Source organism: Mastigoproctus giganteus, chromosome 9, assembly GCF_048544385.1.
Source record: "Mastigoproctus giganteus isolate SK-2022 chromosome 9, ASM4854438v1, whole genome shotgun sequence".
Classification (NCBI taxonomy): Eukaryota; Metazoa; Arthropoda; class Arachnida; order Uropygi; family Thelyphonidae; genus Mastigoproctus; species Mastigoproctus giganteus.
In genome coordinates this window covers 16,727,985-16,752,403 of record NC_143583.1, presented here as the reverse complement: position 1 = coordinate 16,752,403, position 24,419 = coordinate 16,727,985, and positions in this window count along the sequence as shown.

Below are 24,419 nucleotides of genomic sequence, written 5' to 3'. Positions count from 1 at the left end.
AAAGTCGGCAAAAGAATAATTGCTTGTTTAAATCGCATTTCTGATTAAGTCATAAAAAATATAATAAGCGCAACGTCCCTTAAATTCTTGTACACGTCAGCGAAAATCCATTCCCACGTGGGTTGTTTCAACGACCGCGGATGAAATATAGCTAAACTACCTATAAATACTTCCACCTTATTTATAGAATAATGTTTTGTTGTTGGCTAAGCAGAGATCATTTTATTCGAAACACCCTTATTGATAATGACATTCAAATTCATTTAGACTTCCCAGCCTTCGACCATTCTGCGGTCCTAAAATTTTATAAGTATGAAACCTCTTGAGGTTGCGTTCTCTATTTAAAATAGTTATCAGAAATTCTACCATTAATCCAAACATCGTACAGATCCATCCTATCATAGAATACTCTTCTGGCATCTGGAGTAGTTTTCCCTAAAGCTACCTTCGATGCTAGACCAGTATTCGTTCTAGATTCCATTCCAAAGGGCGCAATATGATTAATCTCACAATAACCTCCCTTCACTACGACACGCATTCATTCCTGCTGTAAGTAATTTGAATGACAACTGATCCTGTTTCTTCAAAACCTGTTAGAATACTCATGACAACCGGCATCATCCATTATGTTTGAACTCAAAATCTCAGAAATGACTTCTTTTCATTCAATCCGCGATATGTCTTTCCCTTGGAACTGTCTTATTTCGTGGGAATTTTACAGAGCTTTCAATACAGAAGCTGAAGTCTTGCAAATGAAAACATACGAGCACATATTAAAAGATTAAGGGACCTTGAGCAACAAATATATTAAGAGAGATATAAAGAAAATAATCGGAGACAGAGAAGAAGAGAGCATACTTAGAAAGAAAATGCTAAAAGATAAGAAAAGCGAAGAGGGAGATCGCATTACAACATATTTTCCATGAGGTGCCAGCAGGCTTCTTCGCGAGCAGCTCTGATAACGACTGTTTTCTTAGAACTCCACTTTCTTTTCCGGTGCCCACTTCAGCATGCCTGGCGCGTTAGTCACTGCCGACTGTTGACCTTACGAAAGCGGAAAGGTCATCTCAGTTGGTCTTGTGAGATTGTCGAGTTTTCGAATTTTTGGCTCATTCAACTGAGTTTTTACAGAAAAGTGTTGCGATCACTAAATCCTACGATCGACTTCTTAAGAATACTTGGGAGAAAATCTTCAGGGAAAATAACTAAGACGCACTACATTCTGAAGATTGTTGCGTAAATATTAGAGGTGTTAAACATCTAATGCATTTCCGGGAGGGAAAAACGACGCAATTCGTGAAGGTTTTCGCTGAAAGGAATAACGAAATGCAGGATGTTCATTTTCTCGATGTATTTTATTTACTAGAAAATGTTAAATTTACTGTTGCAATAAATAGTTTATCAAAAATATTTACTGCACTCTGTTTGCTGTTTTCGCGAGAATACATCAGTGGTTATAGTCATCATTATTCTCACACCGGGTTTTTCATCCGGGCTAGGCAATGAAATATGTTCACAATAAAATTTCTTCTTAGTGATATTTATTCGAGCCAATTGGAGAAGAGGGCGAGGCAATTATATCACTACAATTGCAATTAATTATTGACAGCTGCCTCCATAACGTTCACCACTTCGTGCCCGTGCATCATTTCATGTTCCATCGTAACGCGTTTTGTACATTAATGAATATTGTATATTTGTAAAATAGTTTAGTATTTTATAAATATTTTAAATATTTTGTAGTTTGTATATATTTCAGTTAATATCGGTGTAAGTACGCCATAAATTTAACTACATAAGTAGTGTAACGGTATCGTTTGATTTGATTTCATATTGCGGCTACCTTCACGACGAGATACCAGGTATTGCACTGCTTCGAATAAATAACGCTTCTCGAGGAGACTACTATTATTTATTGTCAGTGGGCAACACCAACCAGACGCGTTTCGGAGCATGTTGACTCGCTCATCGGTGGACGGGCAGGTACCCTGATAACGCAGACATGCCATCACGGTTGCGAAGTTAATTCCACAATATGATAGATGCCAAACGGTGAAGATAATGATAATATTTTGAAGACTAAATACACAAGGCATAATATGATGGTATATCTGCATTATCAGGTACCTGCCCGCTCACCGATGAGTGAGCCAACAAACTCCGAAGCGCGTCTGGATGGTGATACCCACTGAGAATAAATAACAATAGTCTCCTCTACTAGAGAAGCGTTATTTATTCGAAGTAGTGCAACACCTGGTATCTCGTTGTTGAAGGTAGCCACAATATAAGAAAATCAAACGATGCCTTACACTACTTATGTAGTTAAATTTATGGGTAAACTATGGTGTACTTACACCGATATTATATAATTAATTTTACCCATAACATATTATGCCTTGTGCATTTAGTCTTCAAAATATTTCAGTCAAATATTTTAATCCTCTTTCGGATGCAACAATATTCCTCATGCATTGCAGAACCCGAATCAAAAATGCCTTTGCCTAAGTGACCTATGTAAACGCAGGTAAATAACTACATAGTGATATTTATTCCACATTTAGAATACCGCGCACTACAAATGCACAGGTAAATGATTACATACGTCATTTCCTCATTTGATGTCTATCATAGTGACAGTGATTTTTGTCTGGCGGCATCGGGATATCCACCAACTCCTCGTTTTTACTGTGTAGAATAGAAGGCCAGGGTGTGTGTGTTTTGTGAAGTATTAGTGTGAGTTGAGTTTTTCCACTGGCCATTTAGCCTGGGGACCTGTGGAGAGCCAGTAGCATCCCTATTTCCATCACCGCCTCAGGGAGGCGGGCCAGGGCACATTAGGAGAAAAGAAAGCTCTGGCGGGGTAAACCTTGGGGTAGCCTAGGCATCCAAGGAGATCCCCCAAAAAATATTGGATAGAAGATAATGGGGAGATAGGAAGAGGATGAGATTAAAGTGGTAGAAAACGGAGGGGGGGCAGTAGTTGAGGCACCCATTAGGATGCCCATTCTGGTCCAGAGGGTGCGAGTTAAGTGGGTGGTGGGGTGAGCCACCAGGCGATAGGGGGTAGGAATAAAAGAACATAGGGAAAGAGATCCCTAAGGTGGAGCGTGCTTTTTACAGCTCTGGCCTGGAGGTTACCCAAATGGCCAGTGTCAGCATCCCACACCATGCCAGCTAGAAAAAGCTACGGCATTGGTTGTCAGCTTGGATAACATTAAGGCCCCTGAAGGCTACACAGCCCTCAGTCTGTCCGGTAAAGAGGTTAAGATAAACATGCAATTATTAATAACTCATTTACTTAACACTTACTTTTTATAGTTTTTTTTCTAACGCACTTTCTATTTTCTTTTATATATTATATTAGATATCGATCAGTGTGTTTCGACAGGTGTCTTTTACGTAGAAAAGATTTCACTTACTCCGATTATGATAACTCTACATATTACATAGAAAAGCGTGCCCGGGGGTTGGAGAGCAGGGGTGGAGCCTCATAGTTAATATTAATAATACTTTTTGCAAGAAAGCAAGCTTACACAACATCAGCCAAAAAAAAAAAAGAAAAAAAGCTTTATCACATTACCTATGACCCTCTCGTATAATTTGTGTAGTTTTTTCCTCGAATTTATCCAAACTACTAGTCTGAGCAAGAGGAAGAACATTATCCGCATTGAGCTTGCTCAATCCATTCAAAGCCTTAAACACCTCAGTCAGATTAGCCCACAGTTACATAATCTCCAGACGCTGCAATTTGCAGGAACTAAGGCTTTCTCCGTAAGACCACCCTTTGTTCCCTTAACTAATTTCGTTGCCTTTCTCTGCGCCCGTTTCAGCAGTCCTACATCCTTGCTAAATTACTGAGTGAAAGACAAATCCTCGTAATGCATAGCAACAATTGCTTCAAGTTCAACATAAACAGAGTCGTTCCGCAGGAGGTGTTCCATCAGCAGCCTTTTGGCGCAGTCCTCGATCCCTTCATGTCGCTGCATTGGACATCGTCTGCATTATCCTGTGCAAACAACGCTCAAGACTAACCACCAATTTAAAAATACTGATAGACTACGCTTCAAAAAAATAAGTTCGAATCCTAGCAAAATTTTGTAAAAACTGCTGATAACCAGGAACCGTGCGAGTTTTAATTAAAATTTTTTTTAGAAACAAATGCAGGAGTTTTCACAAATACTGAAAACTCTTTAAACTGGAACAGTACTGTCAATAAATTGTAGACAGAATTCTCGCGCAAGTCGATTTAACTCTTGACTCCCCCTCTGCTGGCCGAATTCAGAAGTTTAAATGAATTATACTCAGCCCCACTTCAACGTTGCCTTTCTTGTAAAAATAATTAAAATCAGCGGTTAATTCAGTGAAAAAAGGTAAGTGTGCTGGAATGTACTTTTAAGTTTCTTAGACCTACAACCAAATCACATGCTTTTTGTCTTTAATAAATGCTTAAAATTAAGCACCTTTCCTGTCATCTGGAAGTCTGCTTTGCTAAAAATGTTACAAAATCAGGAAAACTTCAACACGACCGAAATCTTACAGGCCAATTGCCTTGAGTTCACACTTGGGAAAAACTACTTGAACGTTTAATCAATCTCGGAATGAATTCACTGCTTTCGGAGGCCAATTTAATTTCATCCCTGCAATGCGGATTTACACGAGGCCGTGGCTGCGAAGATGAACTGTTTCAAATGAAAAAGCTTACAGATGAGTTTACACTCCTCTCTAAAAGTCTGGAATCGGTCCGTATGGCAACAGTCTGTTAATTCTTGTTGAAATTCTTATGAAGATATTAGGTTTAATATAAAAAAAAAAAAACAACACACTAAAAATTTAATTTTTTTTATTAAGCATCGAAAAATTTGTAGAAAAAATATTGAAATGATTACTTTCAATATTTTGTTACAAAAATCTTAGTTTCAATTGAAACTAAGATTTTATTCATAAAAATATCCAGGATATTTTACCAATGCCTTACACAGAGGTAGCATTCTGGCAATTAATTTTATAATTGAGTCTTCAGTAACATTTTTTTTTTTTTCAAGCGATTGTAAGGTTCCCCATAAATTATGTAAAGATGGGCAGACTTCACTATAAAAGCGCTGTTGGGTTTATGTTAGATGAGTGGGGTGGCCACATCATAATTTTCAATACCCACTCCTGTTGTTTAGTTGCTGGAAAGTCCCTGCACAGCTGGAACTGTGCTTCCAGTCATTGCGTTGTTGCAATATAAAATTTCTTCCACAAAGTCGAAGTCCAGAGGATATCGCATTATGTTCAAAAATATTTTATAGCCTTATTTTCTTGATAATTCTGACGATGTAATCCACTACAGAATAAAAACGCATCAACAGATCACGATGGAACTGCCACCGTGCTTGACTGTAGGCACTAGACAATGTGGCACCTTTTTTCAGTTGACCTTCTGCAAACTCTACTCTTGGATCCAAAATTTTTCAATTCATCTATCCATAGTACACTTCTACCACTCTCTTCAGATGTCCAAAGCTGATGGCTCTTAGCCGAATCCAACCTTTTCTTTCGATTTTCCGATTTCAAAAAGGATTTTTAGGACAGCTACACGAACATAAGTCCTGTTTATTCAAGACGAAGTTTCACAGTAGATGTATACACGGGAGTTCCTATGGAACTCAGTTAGGATTTGATTTCGGATGCAGTAAGTTGTCGATTGCGTTTATAAATCAGTGCTATGGCCTTATCTTGTGCTTTGTTACGCTAGCGTTCCTGATCGTGGTTTGCCAGACCACATGAAATAACTTTTTTTATACGACTTATAATAACTTCTCTTTTCAACACTCAGTTCCTTATTCCTTGCCATATTTACACAACTCTTGTTCCACAATTTCTACTATGTGGACAGGAATCATGGGATAGCTACCTACTAACAGTGAGGCCTACCTTTCGCGCCGGAAAAGGGCAGTCACACGGCGAAGCATTGAGTCTACTACTTCACGAAATGTTTCCACAGGTATTTCCATCCATGCACCGCTGTCCATAACACACGGTATAAGGACGCTTTTTTTTTCCAACTCTTTCTTCCTTCACTCTTAAACCTACACCATCAGGAACATCTATTTTGCAATGTGAACTCTACTATCATGCCCTTACCGAATTTGCTCAATCAACCTTCCAACTCAGACGTACTAATCAGACAACAATCTCCTAAGGCAACAGTTCGACAGTAGTACAAAGGGAATTCACATAAATGCACTGCCAAACCCCTACGGGGTATGATAAACTAGTGCCTCTGCCGGAGTAGGATTAACTTCAAACCCTTCTGACACCTTCGGGTGGGATGACTTTGCACTATGTACTGGAAAGTGGGTCAGGTGTAACCGCCGTATGGCACCTCTTTGCAGGGTAACTGTTACCCTGATATCTTCTTTTTTTTGGGTGGGCTCCCCAGGCTAGGGGCTCCAACCTTCATTCTCTCCCTACTTCCGTCATCTGGAGGACGCCTGTTTTTTTCCCATGTCTTTCTTTCTTCACTCTTTAACTTCTCCCTCTTTAGCTATCTCCTTCGTGTTTTTTTTTTTTTTTTTTTTTTTTTTTTTTTTAACTTGGTCTCTGTCAGGAAGCTTAGGCAACCCTGGCAGAGGCCAGCCAGAATATTATGGGCATCCTGGCTCACCTCCCAGTGGTGGTGGCGGGCAACGTTGGGTCCTATGGCCAAGGTGTAAGGTGTATTTAGTGTCAGACGGCACCAGGGGTTTCCCCCATCTCGGTGTTGCTTTCATTGTGGGTGTACCAGTTTGCTGGAAATGCCAGAGGTTTTAAGTGTATGGATATTGTATATGTGTAGTGTCATGTACCGTTGTTCATCTGGCCGGTTTAGCCGCTGGACCCCTGCTGAGGCCCAACGTTGCCCCACCTTTGCCCCGTGGAGGCAGACCAGGAACCCAGTAGTTTTAGTTTCACTCTGGCAGGTCCTGCCACCTAATTTCCTGAGATTTCAGAGGCTAGGACCTTAAAAAACGCGTGCGCTCTTTTATATGCACGTACATACAGACAGATACATATCCATCATCGTCGGTTTGATGATCGTTTTTGACATAATTAAGTTTTTGTGTGTGGGACATTTGCTAGCATAAAGATAGTGGATGGGAGACTGAAGGCTGGGGGGGTTAAAGCAGAAATATGGGGATGATAGAGTAGGCAACCCCAGAAGTCAGTGAGGCAGGCCAATGCCTCACCAGGAGAAAGTAGGGGGCGCCGGGGGTGACCGTCCCACCACCGGCGCAGGGGAGGGGGTGGAAAGGCACCAGGCAAGGGAGCCCAGTGCGATCGCCAAAAAGCGTCTGCAGGAAAACTATACAATGACCATGTTGGTGTGTCCAATCTGGTGTCATGTCCGAGTTGTCATCCTTGGGACCTGGGTCCCGTCCATGTTAGTCCTTTACCTTAGTGTGGTTTATTTCCTAACCTTTCCAGTTCTCAGGAGTGTCTTGTTCACATAGACCCAGCTGGTGGGGTGTCTAAGTTTAGTAGTCATCTCCATTTGTCTTTCATGGGACATGGGTCCGGTCCATGTTAGTCTATTTTGGTATAGTTTGTTTCCTGAGTTTTCTAATTCTTCGGGGTGGGTCATTTCTGATGTCCCAGACCTAGCGAGCTGAAGAACAGATGTTTGGTTATAATGGTTGTGGGCTGCGGCTATTTGGTTTCTTCTTCTCCTCCTCCTCCTTGCGAACAATGCCTGTGCGTAACCGTGAAGGCTTGATACTCCTCCTTCGTGTCGAGGAGGTGATGTTCTTGTCCCTGTAGTAAGTAGCGAATTCTGGTGATTAAAACACCACGTAGGTCTTCATAGAGCCTGCAGTCATACATTAGGTGCTGCCAACTCTCCAGCTCCCCGCATGTGCAAGTTGGATCAACCTGAATCCCAAGTAGAGACAGTTTGGCATTAATCGCTCCGTGTCTAGTTAAGAGGTACGTTGCTTGTAGACCTGGGGAGAACCAGTTGGGTGAGGTTGGGTAGTTTTGTTCAATATTGGGTAGAAATTTCTTTGTGATCTCTCCCTTTTGAGAGTTGCACCACCTTTCCTGCCATGCCTGTTGCAGGTGAGTTTGTATCCTCTTCTTTTCCACATTTCTGTTGCTGGTTAGGTCAATAGTGAACCCCAGAAAAGTCTGTGGGGTGCCTTTGTCTAGGTAGTATATAGTGGCATAGTGTTTTGTGAAAGGCGCCACCTGTGGTTTCCCACATCTGCACCATGGTACTTTGTGAAGAAGTACAGAATCTCTGTAAAAGCCAGAAAAAGTGTAATGTTTTTGTTGTTGTCTCTGGCTGCTTGGCCGCAGAGCCCCTAGTGGGACCCCACGTTGCCCGCCACCACCACTGGGAGGTGAGCCAGGCTACCCATTATACTCTGGCTGGCCTTTACCAGGGTTGCCTAAGCTTCCTGACAAAGGTCAAGTGAAAAATAAATAAATAAATAAATTAAAAAATAAATAAATAAAAAATAATAATAATAAATAAAAAAGTGGGGGGGGAGAAAACAGCAGGAGTACGAGTTAGAAGGAACAGAAAGAGGGAAAAAAGGATGGACTGAAGTTAAGGAGCAGTCCGCTCTTTGTGAGGTGAAAATAGGGGTCTGGGGTGGGAGTTAAAGTAGCAGGGGACAGGTTCCCCTGCATGATCACCAGAGGCCAATGGATTCTGTATCCCGCACTCAGAAGTTCTCCAGAGTGCCACCAATCCCGCACCAGAACGGTGCCGGCTGATCCTACCCTATAAGGGGTTTGCAGCAGTATCCCGCACCAGAATGGTACCAGCAGTGTTCCTATCCTTAAAGGATTTGCAAGTTGTCAAGGCAGTGTCCTCTAGCGGAGAAGGAGCTAACCCACGCCAGTCTGATTCAGACCTTGGGCAGCATGATCCAATGTTGTTCTCATTTCAGTAATCTTGGCTAGTCTCAGTGCGAATATTTCCTGCGCATACACAGTTAGTGCCCTGTATGTGTTTTCATCGAGCAGCAGCGAGGACTCTTGGTTTCGTGGATTCCTTTTGAATTGCGGTAGCAAACTTGATTCTACTGTTGTCATAGGCAGGGCACTCATACATGAGATGCCCTTAGGACTCTTCTTCTCCACAATGGCACCGCGGGTCTCCTTCAATCCCCATAGCTGTTTCTGACGGATGGGGCCGTGTCCAGTGATAATAAACGTCATGTGCAGACCAGGTGAGAACCAGGGAGGGGGCTCTGGGTGAGTATGGTTTATAGGTGGGAGGAATCGCCTCGTGATGTCTCCTTTCTGCGTGGTTTCCCAGCTCTGTTGCCATATCGCTTGTAGGTGTTGGGTGATTCTCCTCTTCTCTATCATGGGGTCATTTGCAAGATCCAGCTGGAGATTTACTATTTCAGCTGGTGTTCCTTTCCTAAGGTGGTAATATAGGCCTCGCCTGACTACTTCTAGGTAGAGTGGCTGACAACCTGTTAGAACTCGCAAGGCAGGGGTGCTAACAGTGCGGCACGCCCTACTAATTGATAGCAGCATGAACCTTTGAATTGTATCCAGCTTCTGTTTGTTTTTTGTTAGTGTAGCTTGTCTATACCAGGTGGAGGCACCATAGAAAACAATCGGGACATATACTGCTTTGTATATGAGGGTCAGAGCTTTGTGCTTCAGGCCCCAGTCGGCTCTGCTCACCCTCCTGATCATGGCGGCATACTTCCGGATTTTGGTGGCTAGATATTTCAGGTGGTCCTGAAATGACAGGTTTTGGTCCAATATCACGCCTAGGTATTTCAGTTGGTTGGAGAATTTGATTTTTTCATGCCTAATTTTTATTTGCGGAGGCTGCCTAAGATCAAGGCGTCCCTTTAGTAGGATGGAGTTTGTTTTTGTGGGGGATATTATGAGTTGATTTCGGTTTGCCCGTTCTTGGAGAGTTCAGGGCCCGATTTGCGAGGACCTCTAACGCGGCTCTTGAGTTTGCCTGTATCATCAGAATGAGGTCGTCCGCGAATGCCTGAGATTGTACTTCATTGAGATCGATGTTAAGAAAGGTGTCCAAGACAATATTCCACAGTAGTGGGCCAAGGACCGAACCTTAAGGGCAGCCCCGATTGACATGCTGCCTGGAGAGTGTGCCATAGGGGGCGGTGACTTTGATGGTTCTGTTGCTTAGGTAACTTTTGATGGTATTATAGAGGTTTTCCGGCCAAGTGACATAACAACAGAACATAACGCTTCTCTGACACAAACCAGACATTACACTTTTTCTGGCGAATAGGGGAAACCCTGGAGCCCGCCAAAAATAATAAAATACTTTGACCCTTTTTCTGTATTTTACAGAAATTCTGTATTTCTTCACAAAGTACCATGGTGCAAATGTGGGAAACCACCGGTGGCGCCTTCCACAAAACACTATAAATAATGTCCATAATTCCGTCGCATTCCTGGGTGTAGGAACCAAAGCTCGAACGGACCTTTCCACAGCTTCCCAAAGATGCTCCACCACAGGGTTCCTGTCCGGTGAACGGGGTGATCATTCCATGGTAATAAAATCTGCGGAATGCTCTTCGAACCATGTTCTAGCCACCACGGCTCTGTGGGGAGGCGCACTGTCTTGCTGGAAGAGTCCATTTCCCTGAGGCACCTCCGTAGCCAGGTGGGCAAGGGCAGCAGTGCGTAGCATACGCTTCTTGATTAGACCGGGGTTCGAGCCCGTGCCCACCAAATACGGAGGATGCGGAAAGGTCAGAGAATGATCACCGCATATCACCGGAGCAATATGGCCTTAGTTGCTAATGCTCCGAAAAAACAAATAACAACCGTCCATTTCCCTGTGGGTGAATGCTGACCATGAAGGGATGACGATAGTCTGCAAGGATGGACACGTAACCTGGACCGTTCAGAGATGCGTGCAGACGTACCAGAGGTCCCAAATAAACACGCCCCAGACCCCCGACCGTCCACCTGCCTGAACAGTTCCTTGTTGACATGACGTGTGCATAGCTTCGTGCGGTTTTCGCCAGATACGCACCCTCCCTTCCGTTTGAATTAACTGGAAACGGGACTCATCGGACTAGGAGACCCATCTCCAATCATCCAGTGTCCATGTTCTTTCGCCCAGTTGAGACGTAGAGTCCTGATTTCTGGTGTTAGCAATGGGATTCTTGTGGGTCGGCGGTTCCCATAACCTATTGTGGCTAATGATCGCCCGATGGTCTTGCTTGGAGACGTTTCTGGCAGTCCCTCGTTGAATTCGGCCGTGATTTGTGCCTCTATTGCTCTCCAGTTGGCTAAAACAATGCGAGACAGACGTCGACGGCCATGTTCATCCACCACCTTTCTCCATCCACAGCGCTGTACACGATGATATGTTATTCCAGAAATGGCGTATTCCCGATACACTCTTTATAGTGTCGTACGGCGACAGTGCAATTTCTCTACAATCTCCGCAATAGTGAACCATGCGTTGGGCACCCACTGTTATCCCTCTTTCAATGTCTGTTAACTCACGACGTTTATCCATACTGACATCGAATTACCGTCTAAGTGAATGCAGTGTACTTATATACCCAAATCGGTGGGTTCGTCCACTGTCAAGAGGGGTGACAGGGTCGCGTTGCCCAGGTACCATTATCCCATGAATTCTGTAATTTCAGTGCATATTATTGATGCAGAACACTCTAGAATCATCTACGGTCTTCTATAATATTGAAGCAATACTTCCATATTTTAGATTCGTCTACTCTATTCTATCACATTCAGGAGTCTTCAAAGCCTTTGTAGAAAATTTTTAAATATTTAATTTTTTTTATATACATAATAGAAAATATCTTAATAAAATTGGCAAACAAGTTGGTCCTATTTTAATAAAAACTTTGAAAATTAAGAAAAATGAAACGCTATTCCAAACATTTAGGCGATAGTGTACCTTTTTTTTAAATGCACTTTTATTTTATTTATAGACTTCGAAGGTGCTTTCGACGCACCATGATGGGAGGTTTCCTTCATTGTCTTTAGACTAGTAAATTGCCTTCAGTTTTTATATCATCTCATAAAGGACTACTTTAGTAATTGCTCTGGCTAAACTCAGATTTGTATCAAAACAATCTATGCCCAGACATATTACTCGAAGCTGTTCTTAGGAGTCACTGTTGTGGAACTTAGTTCTAAATTATTGGCTTCTTCTCAATGATGACTTTAAAAATATACAAACAATAGCTTAGGTTGATAGCTTATCCATTCTTTTCCACTGCAATTCCAGAAGGGATTTAGACACTTCTGCTAAAGCATTCTTCCCAGACTATATGATTGGACCACTCAAAATAAGCTGTTTCCGTGAATAAAATAAAAATGATTATTTTTAAGGGAAGACTATATTAAGAAAAGCTTCCACTGATTAAAAAAAAAATATTAAGGGAAATAAGTTCCTTTAGTGTACACACAAACACCTAGGTGTTCTCTTAGATGACCGTCTGGCCTCCTCCTCTTCAAATTTATAGCATCTCTCTAAAAGATTAAGAACTTTACAGAAATGCTCTTCAGAAATTATTTGGAATTATTTTGTATCGTACTGATTGTCCCGATTCTATCATATGCCGCCTGTATTTGGTTTCAAAGGGCCAGCCATCTTGCTGTAAAATTCCCAACTGGAAACTATACAAATATTTTCTCTTGGCACAAAGATCTTTTTCTACGTACCGGTACATACCGTACAGTCTCCACGCCGATGCTACAAGCTATCGCAGGCACTTTATCCACTGACCTTTATGTTATTTATAGAGATCACTGTTATTGCGTCAGGAAAGAATACCTATTGCCTTCCTACTACTTTGATGTACAAATCGTGAGATACAATGTGTAATTAATAAATGAATGAAAAAAAAACTTCCTAAATGTTTGGCACAGTGGCATGTCACTGTCCTTACCACACCGGGTGGTCAAGGCAAGGTTTCGAATCCCGTCAATGACGGGAGGTACATTTATGGGATCCTTTCACTTTGTAGCTCAGTCTGTCTCAGTTGTGAATAGCAAGGTCCCCCTTCCCCACGGAAACTCGGGTTTTTCGTTCAGAAAAACAGGCAAATCTACTAGAAACCGCACGCAATTCACGAACATAATACACTTGGGTAGTGGTCCGAGTGACCCAAGGGCGACATTTGTTACTTTTGAAATCTTCCAAGAATTTTTTCCAAATAAATCTTTAACAGACGGTGCCAGTTAACCGGCTTCCCTAATACTATTGATATTTACGTTATAACTATGACATCGTCTATGATATAGTTGCCTGCCTCGAACAGAACGTTATTGATTAACGTTCCTGTTTTTACTCTTCTTAGTTCTCTGCTTACTTCTGATTGCAACCACCTCAATTTGTGCTTCTAGTAGTACGAGATCTGCTGGCATGCACTGGAATTGATTTTTCCTGCAGTGAATGCTGGATTCTTTCTTTAGACAGTACGTGTATTGTCGTGGCCCGCCTCCTCATGTCGTGGACGGATACTATTAAGCGGCCTTACTAGCCATCCTTAATAGCTAAGTGGCCAGAAACAACAAAACACTGGAACTTCTCAGACATTTCTGGCCCAATCATTTCTGGCCATTTTCTTGAGTTCTTATTCATCAAAAGAAGGCTTATTCGATATTATAACTTGCATATTTCATATTACTCTTAGGTAGTATGCGTTTTTTGACAAGTGAGTGAATCATTTTATCCCAGTGATGTTTTCTTAAAACAAATTTAAGTGGCTCTTCCCCTTTCTTGACTCGCTGCCACCCCACTTTCATTTCTTCAGTACGCTGCCAGTTGTCGACATGGAAATGTTTAATTTCTAAGCAATATGACGCACAATTATTTTCCCCGCACGACATGTAATCTGACATCTTTCTGAAACTCTGTAGATCTTCCTATGCTCAACCTTCTCTACCCGTTTAAAATGAATTCCGATTAACCGCGGATGAAATTTATAAGCTATTTTTGCATATTTCGTAGTCATGATTCCCACAATCAGAAAGATGTCCATTTACGTTTAGTAATGTAGTATATTTTGAAAGGTTAGGATAAGTTGCTTAAGTAATAAAAATTCCCTTCGCAGAAATGTATAACGATGAACAGAATATCGCTGAAAGATCTCTGCGGTTCGGATAATTTCGTTTATTTTTCTTTGTTTATCTGCGTGTTAACCAATCTCTAGAAATTTGCAATACTCCAGCAAATCCTCTGAGTGGGCCTCCAGTATTTTGAAACAGCTTAAATGGCGTTATAGAAGTTTTGAAGCAAATTTCTATCGCGACACCAATGCAATGGACAGATCTTCTCCAATGGACAAATCTCCTAGAAATGAAATGTACTTATTTGATTAGGAGAGGAAATTGGATATCAGCATAATTCCCTATTGGCTACCAGCTGTTTCAGGAGAACCAAAATTTGAGTCTATTTTTTTATGACAAGTGAGTGAATTATTTTATCCCAGTGATGTTTTCTTAAAACAAATTTAAGAGGCTCTCCCCCCCCCCACCACACACACACATAGAATCCGTTTAACGCAAAAATTGCATTGGGAACGACGTATCAACTATTTAATGGATTCAGTGTGGTGTACCAATTGTGTTTCCACGGATGATTACAGGGATGGATAAGAGCCCTCAAATATGTAAACAAACGCCAGCCTGCTTCAACTCTGTGCGCCCTAATAACGTTGCACTTTCTCAATACCCACATGGAAGAGAAGTTAATGATGCATTTGAATAGTTCGTTTCGCAAAACTGTCCTCACTATCGTAGTTTTGATCTGACTCTTAAGGTCTGCACCCCTGTTTTTAACTCATTACGAATAAGAATAATCAAAGATTAATTCACTTTATGTTATTCTTTTTTCTGACATAATACTGTTCTTTTCTCTATCTTCTCATGTTCTTTTTTAACTCCTTTATGGCATTATCCTGTTATCCGAAAACGTTGACCTTTTTGAGTAGCGCTTTCATCTTGGAACAAATAAAATCATTGACTTCAGAAAGTTTTTTTTATTTTCCCATTTTCTGTAATAGCCGTGTTTCCACTTCTTGTTGGACAACTTCATAAAATTAAAACAATTTAATGAAAAATAACGAAATAAAAATATAAAACTTAATTTAAAAATTAAGTGGTTAGTATTGAATTGTACAAAATTCATTAAGGCCATGGCGATTGGAGGGTTATAATACTCAGAGTACTTAAAAAAAAAAATCAGTGATAAGCAATATCACCGATTTTTTAAGTACTCAGAGTATTTTAAGTAAGAATGGTTCAATTATTGTACGACCTTTTTTTTTAAATTATTGGAAAATAATTGAGGACAATTATTGTCCAATTCTCAGATACTGTACAATGACCACAGATATGTAGCATCTTTCTCTCTAAAGAAAGTCTCTTCTGCTTTTTTATCCGAGGGTCACATCGGAATCGAAATATTTATTTTCAAAGACCTAAATGCTACTCGTTTCAACTTTATATATCTATCAAGCGAAATCAAAATCATCAGATGAAAGAGACCCAAAAGTGAATTAAGAGCAAAACAAATTATCTCTCAATACAATCGTGACATCTCGGTGCCTCTCTTAGTATATCGGTAACTGAGGAAAACCTTTCTAACAAGACAGATGACCTACTTAATCCCATGTTTTTTTTTGGAATTCATTAACCCGATTGGTCACGGAGATATTGAAAACATCATATCATCTGATTGCGCTTGCAGAGAGACATCTGCAGGCGGATGGAAAAAAAGTCAATTGTTCCGCCGACAAGAAAGTAATGAGCTCTTGAGTACTGCCTGCGAATTCTTATCTCTTCAAGAGGAAAACTTCTTCAATGTCTTGATCAGCATCGACGACTGTGAGAGTATGAATAAAACAACTTCGCAAATAAGAAAGCGAGTTAAAGGCAGATGGAAAAATACTTTATATAGCGAAATGATACGTTTTTCTCTCTGCTTCTTGTAAAAATCTTGAAACGAAATCCACTAATCACCTAATTAGAATTTACTGCAATTCCTTCGATGGAAAAGGAATGTAGAAGGAAGGAGCTTCTTTTTTTTTTTATTCAAATAAAATAACAGAAAAAAAAAAAAACAATATTTCTAAAGGCACTTAACAGACGATCTGAAATGTTTTCTTCTCTATGAGGCTCTTCAGGAGAAGATTCACTAAAGACAAAATGACACCCTACAGGATATCCGGAATTAAATTAATATTCGATTACGGCTGTAGTTTTAAAACTTAAAAAAAAAAATTTACCAATGGTATTGTTAAAATAGTTTTATACCGTTTGGAAATTGACTTGGTAGGCTTCATTTGGCGATAAAACCCGTCTTACCTTTGGTAAAATTTGGGTTTGGTTGTCTTCACACAAATTACTGTTATCACACGATTGATTTTTAATTTTTTTTCGGCAGCCATTTTTAAAATACAAAAACCTGCATCTGACTTGATTTCGGCAATGATTGAGTGCAGTTCACCGAAATTTGGATGGAAATGGCATTCTTAAGGACATTTAACATTGTTTTGTCACTGGAGAATCAGGTTTAACTAACGTGGTTCGCTATTTTGGCAGAATCACCCATGAGCTGGATGTATGAGATAATTTCGACATTGGATTTTGGCAAAGTATTTGATTCAATCCCTCAGGAGAGGTAACTGTATCAACTGGAACACACGTTGAATCACAGTAAGATCCTCAGGTGGATCGCAGGGTGGCAGGAGTCAGAGGTTGTGATAAATACAAAAAGATTTGTACAGTAAGTTACTCTACAGCTTGATGTAACGTTAGAAGTGGTGTCCTCCAAGGATTGTTCTGGGAAGACTTCTTGTTTCTAATTTTCATGAACGATATCAACGAAGGGATAGATGGCAGATGTAAAGATTGGGAGATATGGTTTAAACTGGATTTCAGGAAATTTTCTTTTAGCCAGGGAGCTGTTAATCACAGGAGTAACTTAATTTTATTTATTTATTTATTTATTATTATTATATAGTATGAACCAGAGCGGTGATGGCTAATACTACTGGGCATCATTATATTGACGTTAACTTCTCTTATTTTACAAATATTATTATTCATTCCTAATGCGACAAATCTCCAACTGTCTTGCGCTATATGGGTATTACTAGTATATGGTGTTACATATAGAACTTCAACTTAAGATTGAATTTCTCTGGAAAAGTGCATATCATTATAAGAGAAACGAAAGTAAACTTAGTTTTTTTTCTGGATCATTCTAACGACGTACATGATGCAATTATGGAATAACTTTTTGTATCATGAATCTTTTGAAATTCTTTGTATTGAAGTTCGGGCGATTTCCTAGCTTACTTAGCCCTTTTGTGGTGGTTCCTCCGAAATCTTGCTTGAAGCATTATCCTCTGTTGGGCCTCAGCGTGGTCTGTCGCTTCTAAGAAGATTAGTAACTTTCTGTTCCCTTAAAACGCCTACCCTCAAGATATAACATATTTTGAGGGTAGGGGAGAGTCAGAATACTTGGTTTGTCTTTCCGGATTATCGCACCATTTTAGTGGTTGCAATTAAAATTAATTACAAGAATTCTATCTTGGGTAGTTACTTTGCTATGTTGCATATAAGACTTTACTTGTTCTTCCAAGGAACAAAGGTTTTCTTTCTGAATATGATATTTCTGATTTTTTTTTAATTGAAAGAACTACTCGATACTCTTTCATTCTGTTTAAATCTGTCAGCAGCGATTTTAAAATAAAGATGAAACATCTGGGAAGAAAAATCTGTTTAGTTGTGCCGATTTTTCGGATGTTTACAATTGCGACCCATTCTGTCTGCATTATAATAAAACATACCTGAGCGGTTTCAATTTTTATTTTTTAAATAAAAAATAACATAATTATTTCATGCGGATTCTTTATTAATTCTCTGAACACTGACTGGATGCTCTAAGAGCGATAACTTATGAAAGTGTCTTTGCTGAGATCACGCAGAGTCAGGTGAATTAATTTTCAAGTCGTTATGCTAAGAAATCCTTAGAATGACAATGCCCCCTTAAACAGACACTCATAACGGAGATAAATAACGTTTGCCGAATTTGAATACAAGTATCGTTAGCTTGTTAAGCTGGAGTGCGAAATTTAATTTCGATAACGAAAGCGGCGTAGAATCGTAGCTACACTTTGCATGGAAAAGTGGCTCGTCAAGTCTGGTTGGGTTACAGAAAGGGTGGACAACATTTTAACGAGAAAAGGTTCAGCCTTGTCAAGTGTCCGCAGATGCAACGAACAATGCGATGGCTTCCAATAAATGGGAAGATAATCCTGAAGTTTTCTGTGGGAGGTAATGAGCAGAGACAAGTTTCAGTTACCGTTCATTATTTCCAAGAATTTGTCAACGACCTTTAATGTCTGAGAAAGTCCTTTCCTAGTCGTATCGATCGAGTTTCATTGTGGAGTTTTCGCCCCATTCCAACTCGAACTTGCAATCAAAGAACTGTTTGGAAAAAGAAGTCAGCGACGCCCCCTGGCGTCCCTGCAAGTAACTAAGAGCCAACTGCTGGGTTATCGAAATCATTTACAATTATGGAGGTGCTGTACTTCTCACTTATCTTAATCTACGAAATAAGTCTCGCAACAGGAAGTTAAACATTATTTTGCAGACGTCGCGGCATCAATTAAAGCGCGTAAATCTTTATCCAGTCTTGTACGCAGAACATTTCCTTGGCCGTTGCAGCCCTCGCAGAGTCTTTAGAATTCTTTAAGGATCCATTAGAAGGGACGTTTCGAAGCGCGAGTGGCTCCAGTCTGTTCGTATACATAATTACGTGCCCTATCCACCAATTTGGGGGTAGTTAAAAGACTGCTCACTAGCGGGTTAAATGGCAGATAAGAACAGCGACATGGCCTCCCCCCCCCCTCTTCGTTTCTTTTCTTTTTTTTTTTTTTTTTCCCCTTCAAAGGAATCGTTTCGTTCGCTTAGAAAAACCTCGTGCTCCGACACATCACTTGTAAACTGCCTATTACAGGCCCGAATTTTATGGTGCTCGTCACAGGAGTGATGTTGTCCACTTTATTTTCCGGCACTCCTGTAACCGTCATGCTTTAACATAAAAAAGCCCACACGGCACTTTTTGATGCGATGATATTTTACTTCTAACCCTTTTTACGTGGCTTGTTTTGTGTTTCGTGTAATAAAAACGGAGTCGCTGCTTCTGTTTTTTCGTTAAATTAAAAACAGTGAAAATTCATTTCAGTCATTATTTTTTTTTTCTGTTTCTTTTCTTTATTTCATCTATCTTCATTTAGTTAATTTATATCCCGTTTTAACTTCATGTCTTGTCTTTTTTATTTTTTTCCCTCCGCCTTCTTTTGGCACCTAACTTTATCTCTTTTTTTTTTCTCGAACTTTTTCACGACTTGTATTCCTTCAATTTTTTTTTTTTTTTTTGTTCTAATTTGATATAGTCCCTTTTATTCTCTGGATGGATAATATGGTGGCTCCCAGACAATGCCTGAGAGCCGCCATATTGTCCATCTCCACCTAGTCACCGTGATGTTGAGTACTTGTGTACTAAACTTGTAGAAGATTAAGAGAAACGTACCTCATTGTGGCACGTAGATTTTTATATTCGTTTTAATTTCTGGAGCGTATCAGACAGAAGTGTTCTGCGTACCATATTGAGGTAAATTTCTCTTATTCTTTTATAAATATTGAAATACAGTAGAACGTATTGAGCATTGTAGCTCTGATTTATACTAACAAAAGTAGTACATACTACAATTCATCAAAAAACTATTAACCTATACTGCAACACAACACGATAGCACTGCCCACTTCCAGTGCTTAATCACAAGTGTTGCTTATCAACAATATAAGGACTTAGGCTGTGCAACTTAATATAGATTTTGCACTCTGTTACACGTCTATTCAAAATTTTAAAAATGCAGGCTAATATTAAAATATATATATACAGATAAGTCTTTTCTATATTATCTACAGCGTTCATACTTAGAAACATTAAGGTAAAATCAATATATTAATATGCAAATGTAATAACCCGGAGAGCATCAAACATGCCCAGTGATTAAAAAAACCCCACACTCAAGCACATACTTTACCACCGAATAGAGATTAAGGCCCTCCAAACAAGAATAATTTTTTTTTGCCAAATCATCATTAAGCCAAGTTTTGTTATCAAAGCTGAATCAAAATTCCAACTACAGTTAAATTCAAATTATCTCAAAATATCGTGCGTTGATCGTATAGTCCTTAATAAGGTATTTATCATGTTAACAATTAGTCATTTAACGAAAAATCAGTTAACAGCAACTTTACACAACATCTGCCAACTGTGGCCCACTTATCAGAGTTGGGACTTGGCTGAATTCCAGTCAGAAAATTTACGTAATTTTAGTTTCTCTAACTTAATAACAGGGGCGCCAGAAAATTTGGAAAATTATGTAATTTAATTTTGGATCCATGGATGCAAAATGAGATTTATAAACCCTTTAACTGTCTAGATCTAATATAAAACAGTGGTGCCCAAAAACTGAAAGCTCCATTTCCACACTAACCACATCCCTAATGAGATAAGAAGAAATAATAATACATAAATAAATAAAGAAAATATACATAGTGAAGTTTTTTATACAAAATTTACACAACTTACGACAATTAATTAAACATTTTTAAAACCTTATTTCGTATTAACGGGTACGTGCAAGTATGTACTTAGGTGAATTTATATTTAACTACACAGGCTGAATATTTGATTCGCAGAATGCCAGCGCCATCTCACAACCATCGAACTTACTGCGAACTGCCGCCAGATGTAGGAAAATGTATATTCAAGAATATGTAAATAGTAGCCAGTTCTGACATGTCTGATAGTTGCAAAGTCTTCTTAATTACGTGCTGTAATTTTGAACTTTTGTGAGGTGTTTCTAGATCATGATCACGTGTCTCAAAACGTATTAGAATTTTCTCTACATGCTTTCACGCGGTTTTGTTTCTGATTGTCAAATGGTATGGAATTCAAAGAATGCAGATTCGTATCTGTAATCACCAACTCTCTACCTTCTTTAATCTTCCTGTGCCTCTTGGAAATTTGCGAATTTTTCAAACTCTTTCGTAAACCTCTGACATTTACCTGTCTCCGTGTCACTCTTACTACTTGGTAAACAACAGAGTACAAGGCAACGTGATAAAACTCACAACTGTCAGAGAATTTTTGGAAACGCACTCTCTTGCAACCTACCAGCAGTTTACCAAAACGTAAGTGGTTGTAGGGTGGAGCTGCCATTCCGCGAATTAAATGTATAATTAAATATAAAACAAACTAAGCACAAACATACAGAAATCAAATAGTATGCCTCTGCCCTGCTAACACATCCAAGAATATTTTACATCGTTAACAGCACCTGCCCGGTAAGGGTTGTTAATTATGTGGAACATTCCAAAATAAATCGATATGCAATTTAAAACGAATAAAATTGAACTTATTTCCTATCATGTTCAATTCTTTAGCGAACCTTTTAAATGTCGCAGTGAATTAAGCGAATGCCATTTTCACAGCAAGAATCGGATTAAGAAGATTGAAATACAGCAACTGACGAGAAAGAAAGCCCATTTTTAATGGGACTTTAAAAGAAGCTCGAAACTGAAGGCCATGTAAAGGAGTTTGCTGCTGCTGCTATTAGAGTTGTATAATCGATTTGCATTTCTCGTAGACATGACAAACTTCAGAACTGCTTTACAGTTTCAGCTCCTTGTTTGTTGATTATTTTTAATGTAGTTGTTGAAAGTTACTGTCAAGGGACGCAAGGTGTTTGTTTTGTCCTATCATCAAGTAGCTGCTTAGAACACAACAGTAGACCCCGTTAAAGCAGATTAAAAGTTCAGGAACTGAAGGCTTATTTGTTGTCTGGAATTATAATAATATATAAGGAATTCATCGCAAACAGAACAGACGATTTTTTAGCCGATAACTAAATCATCAGGGAAAGAATATGCATTTCAAAGACTGAACTAGTTTGTGGGAATATCCACGTGATTCTAAATTGCATTAGTGAAAACAAATAGATGATCGCACTATGTCCAAATGATTTTGGTGTAAACACGACGACATACGCCCCTCGTGATGTACAATAGTAGTCGGTTCTGATCAGTCGGTGTCGAAAATGTTTAGAGAACCTCCAGTGTGAAGAACGAATGCCACTTTATTTGAACATGACATATCAGAAGCAAAATACTGTAAGTTGAAGGAACAATTGTCACAGTTGTGGATGGACAACGGTTTTAGTATGGTGCCAAAAACAGCTAGAGATGTTTTTAAAATGCGATTCATCGATAGAATCAAGATATCTATGAGTTGTTGCCGAATCAGTCACCGATTACACAGGCCAAACGACCCAGTAACCGAAATCCAGCTCCACCGAACTAACTGTTTCTTTCGTAAAAGGGCTGTTTTCGGGTTGCTTTTTTCATGCCATAGTATTACTCGATGAGAATCCGTCCGCTGGCTGTTCACTGGCTCCATCAGTGAAGAGTACACACTGTCATTTCAATTACAGTGTCTGAGGGTCCACATTGGTCTGGTGGTACGATGATGGGCACTCAGTGGAAACACAGCATATATATCTCGCATGAAGTCTGCCTGTCTACACTGTTTTGGATAGTTTGAGTTGATACCTGTAGTTGCTGAAAAACGTCCAAGTATTTGGATAGTGTTCAAGCGTCAATTGTGATAGGTAAGAAAAAAAAATAAAGAGATGCATGATCTTTCCTCGGCATTCTTGATAGCATACGAGCCTGGTCTGAACATCTACGGACCTTCTGGGTTTCTTGGACCCATTCCACATCAAACCATGCCGCAACGTGGCGTTGTAACTAGCTCGCTTCCGAAAATTCGTGCGAGATTACACGAATTTTCAGAAGTCGGACAGTCTGACTTGAATTTTTTGACACGAATTTTCCGAAGCGGGACATGCATATTCTTGTTCTGTATTTGTTGAAAACTTGGTAATTTAGTCTGCACGTCAGTCCTTGAATTTGTGCTGTAATTACGGCTGTAATGGAAAATCCACACGGGAGAGTGTTTAGTAATTCCCCAGCTGTTTTCACCAGTGTATAAATAACAATATAGTTTAATGCATTTACTGCGTGTTTCTTCCCTGAAGAAAAGTGGAATATTTCATTTTTGTAATGAGGGAGAAAGGCACACTGAATTCACCTAGCGTTTCCCAAATGGGAAAATCGTTGTTGTATAGTGCTAGTGGCTATAAAAGAATATTCTGCCGTACAACAAAAATGTTAATGGCCCAAACTTCAAATAGATCGAAATATTGACATGTTAAAACTCCGATATAACGAAATGCCGAACTGGGGATAGGTTGAACCACAGTGAGCCAACACAGATGGAATGATTCAGTATTCCTCAGAAAACTCTACTCCAGGATCACATAAACTGGCCTGAAGACGGGAAGCAGTGAGTTCCCAAAACCCCTGCCAAAAGTGTTAATTTCCGTTAGTGTTTTAAATCGTTCAAATTGTAGTATTTCAATAATAAATTACTTAAATCTACCACGTGATATAATAGTGTAGTCTATTAATTATAGTTAGGAAACAAATTCAAAGAATTTATTTCCTTTCTTAAAATAGGCAAACTTTACTAATTTTGGGTGGAGAAAAACGAATGACTTCAGAAACGTTTTATTAGCTCTAGTTTTTGAGATACAATACTTTCGCTATTGCCTAAGAATATAGTAATTTCACTAGTAGTCGGAGTGAAAAGTAATATTAGAACTATCTCATTTACATTTCTTTGATGCAACATAAATCACAGTTGATTTTAATTAAAACGTAAAAAAAAAAAAAAAACAAGAACACAAAGCTTCACAGGAACCGAAAATACTTTCTCAATGTGGCCAATTCACGACAGAGCCTTCTTTTCGCTTGCCACTTGATTTCCACTTCCGGGGCATCTTTTCTTACAGTCCAACAGTAGTCAGCAAGCATAGAAGCGTTCCACCTACACTTATATTTTCTTTCCATTGCTAAAATGTCTTGGTGGAATCGCTCACCGTGCTCGTCACTCAATGCACCACAGTTGTCAGGGAAGAAGTCCAGATGAGAGTCGAGAAAGTGGATTTTCAGTGACATGTAGCAGCCTTAAATGCTTATCAAGTTGCGTTCTCATTACCCTGGAGGATTCGCTCCAAGTTTTTATCCTTTAAATGCTCACGAGGTTGCGGACAAAGAAAGTTTCCTTCCTTAAACTTAGCATCACTCAACAGTGGACATTGTCCTCTCAGGTACTCGAAAGATTCTCCATCGTCGTTGATCCCCATAACAGAGTTCTTCATGAGTCCCAGTTTGATGTGTAAAGGGGGCAGAAGAATTTTGCTTCGATCAACCAGAGGATTGTGCTCGACTTTTTTTTTTTTTTTTTTTTCCGGGGC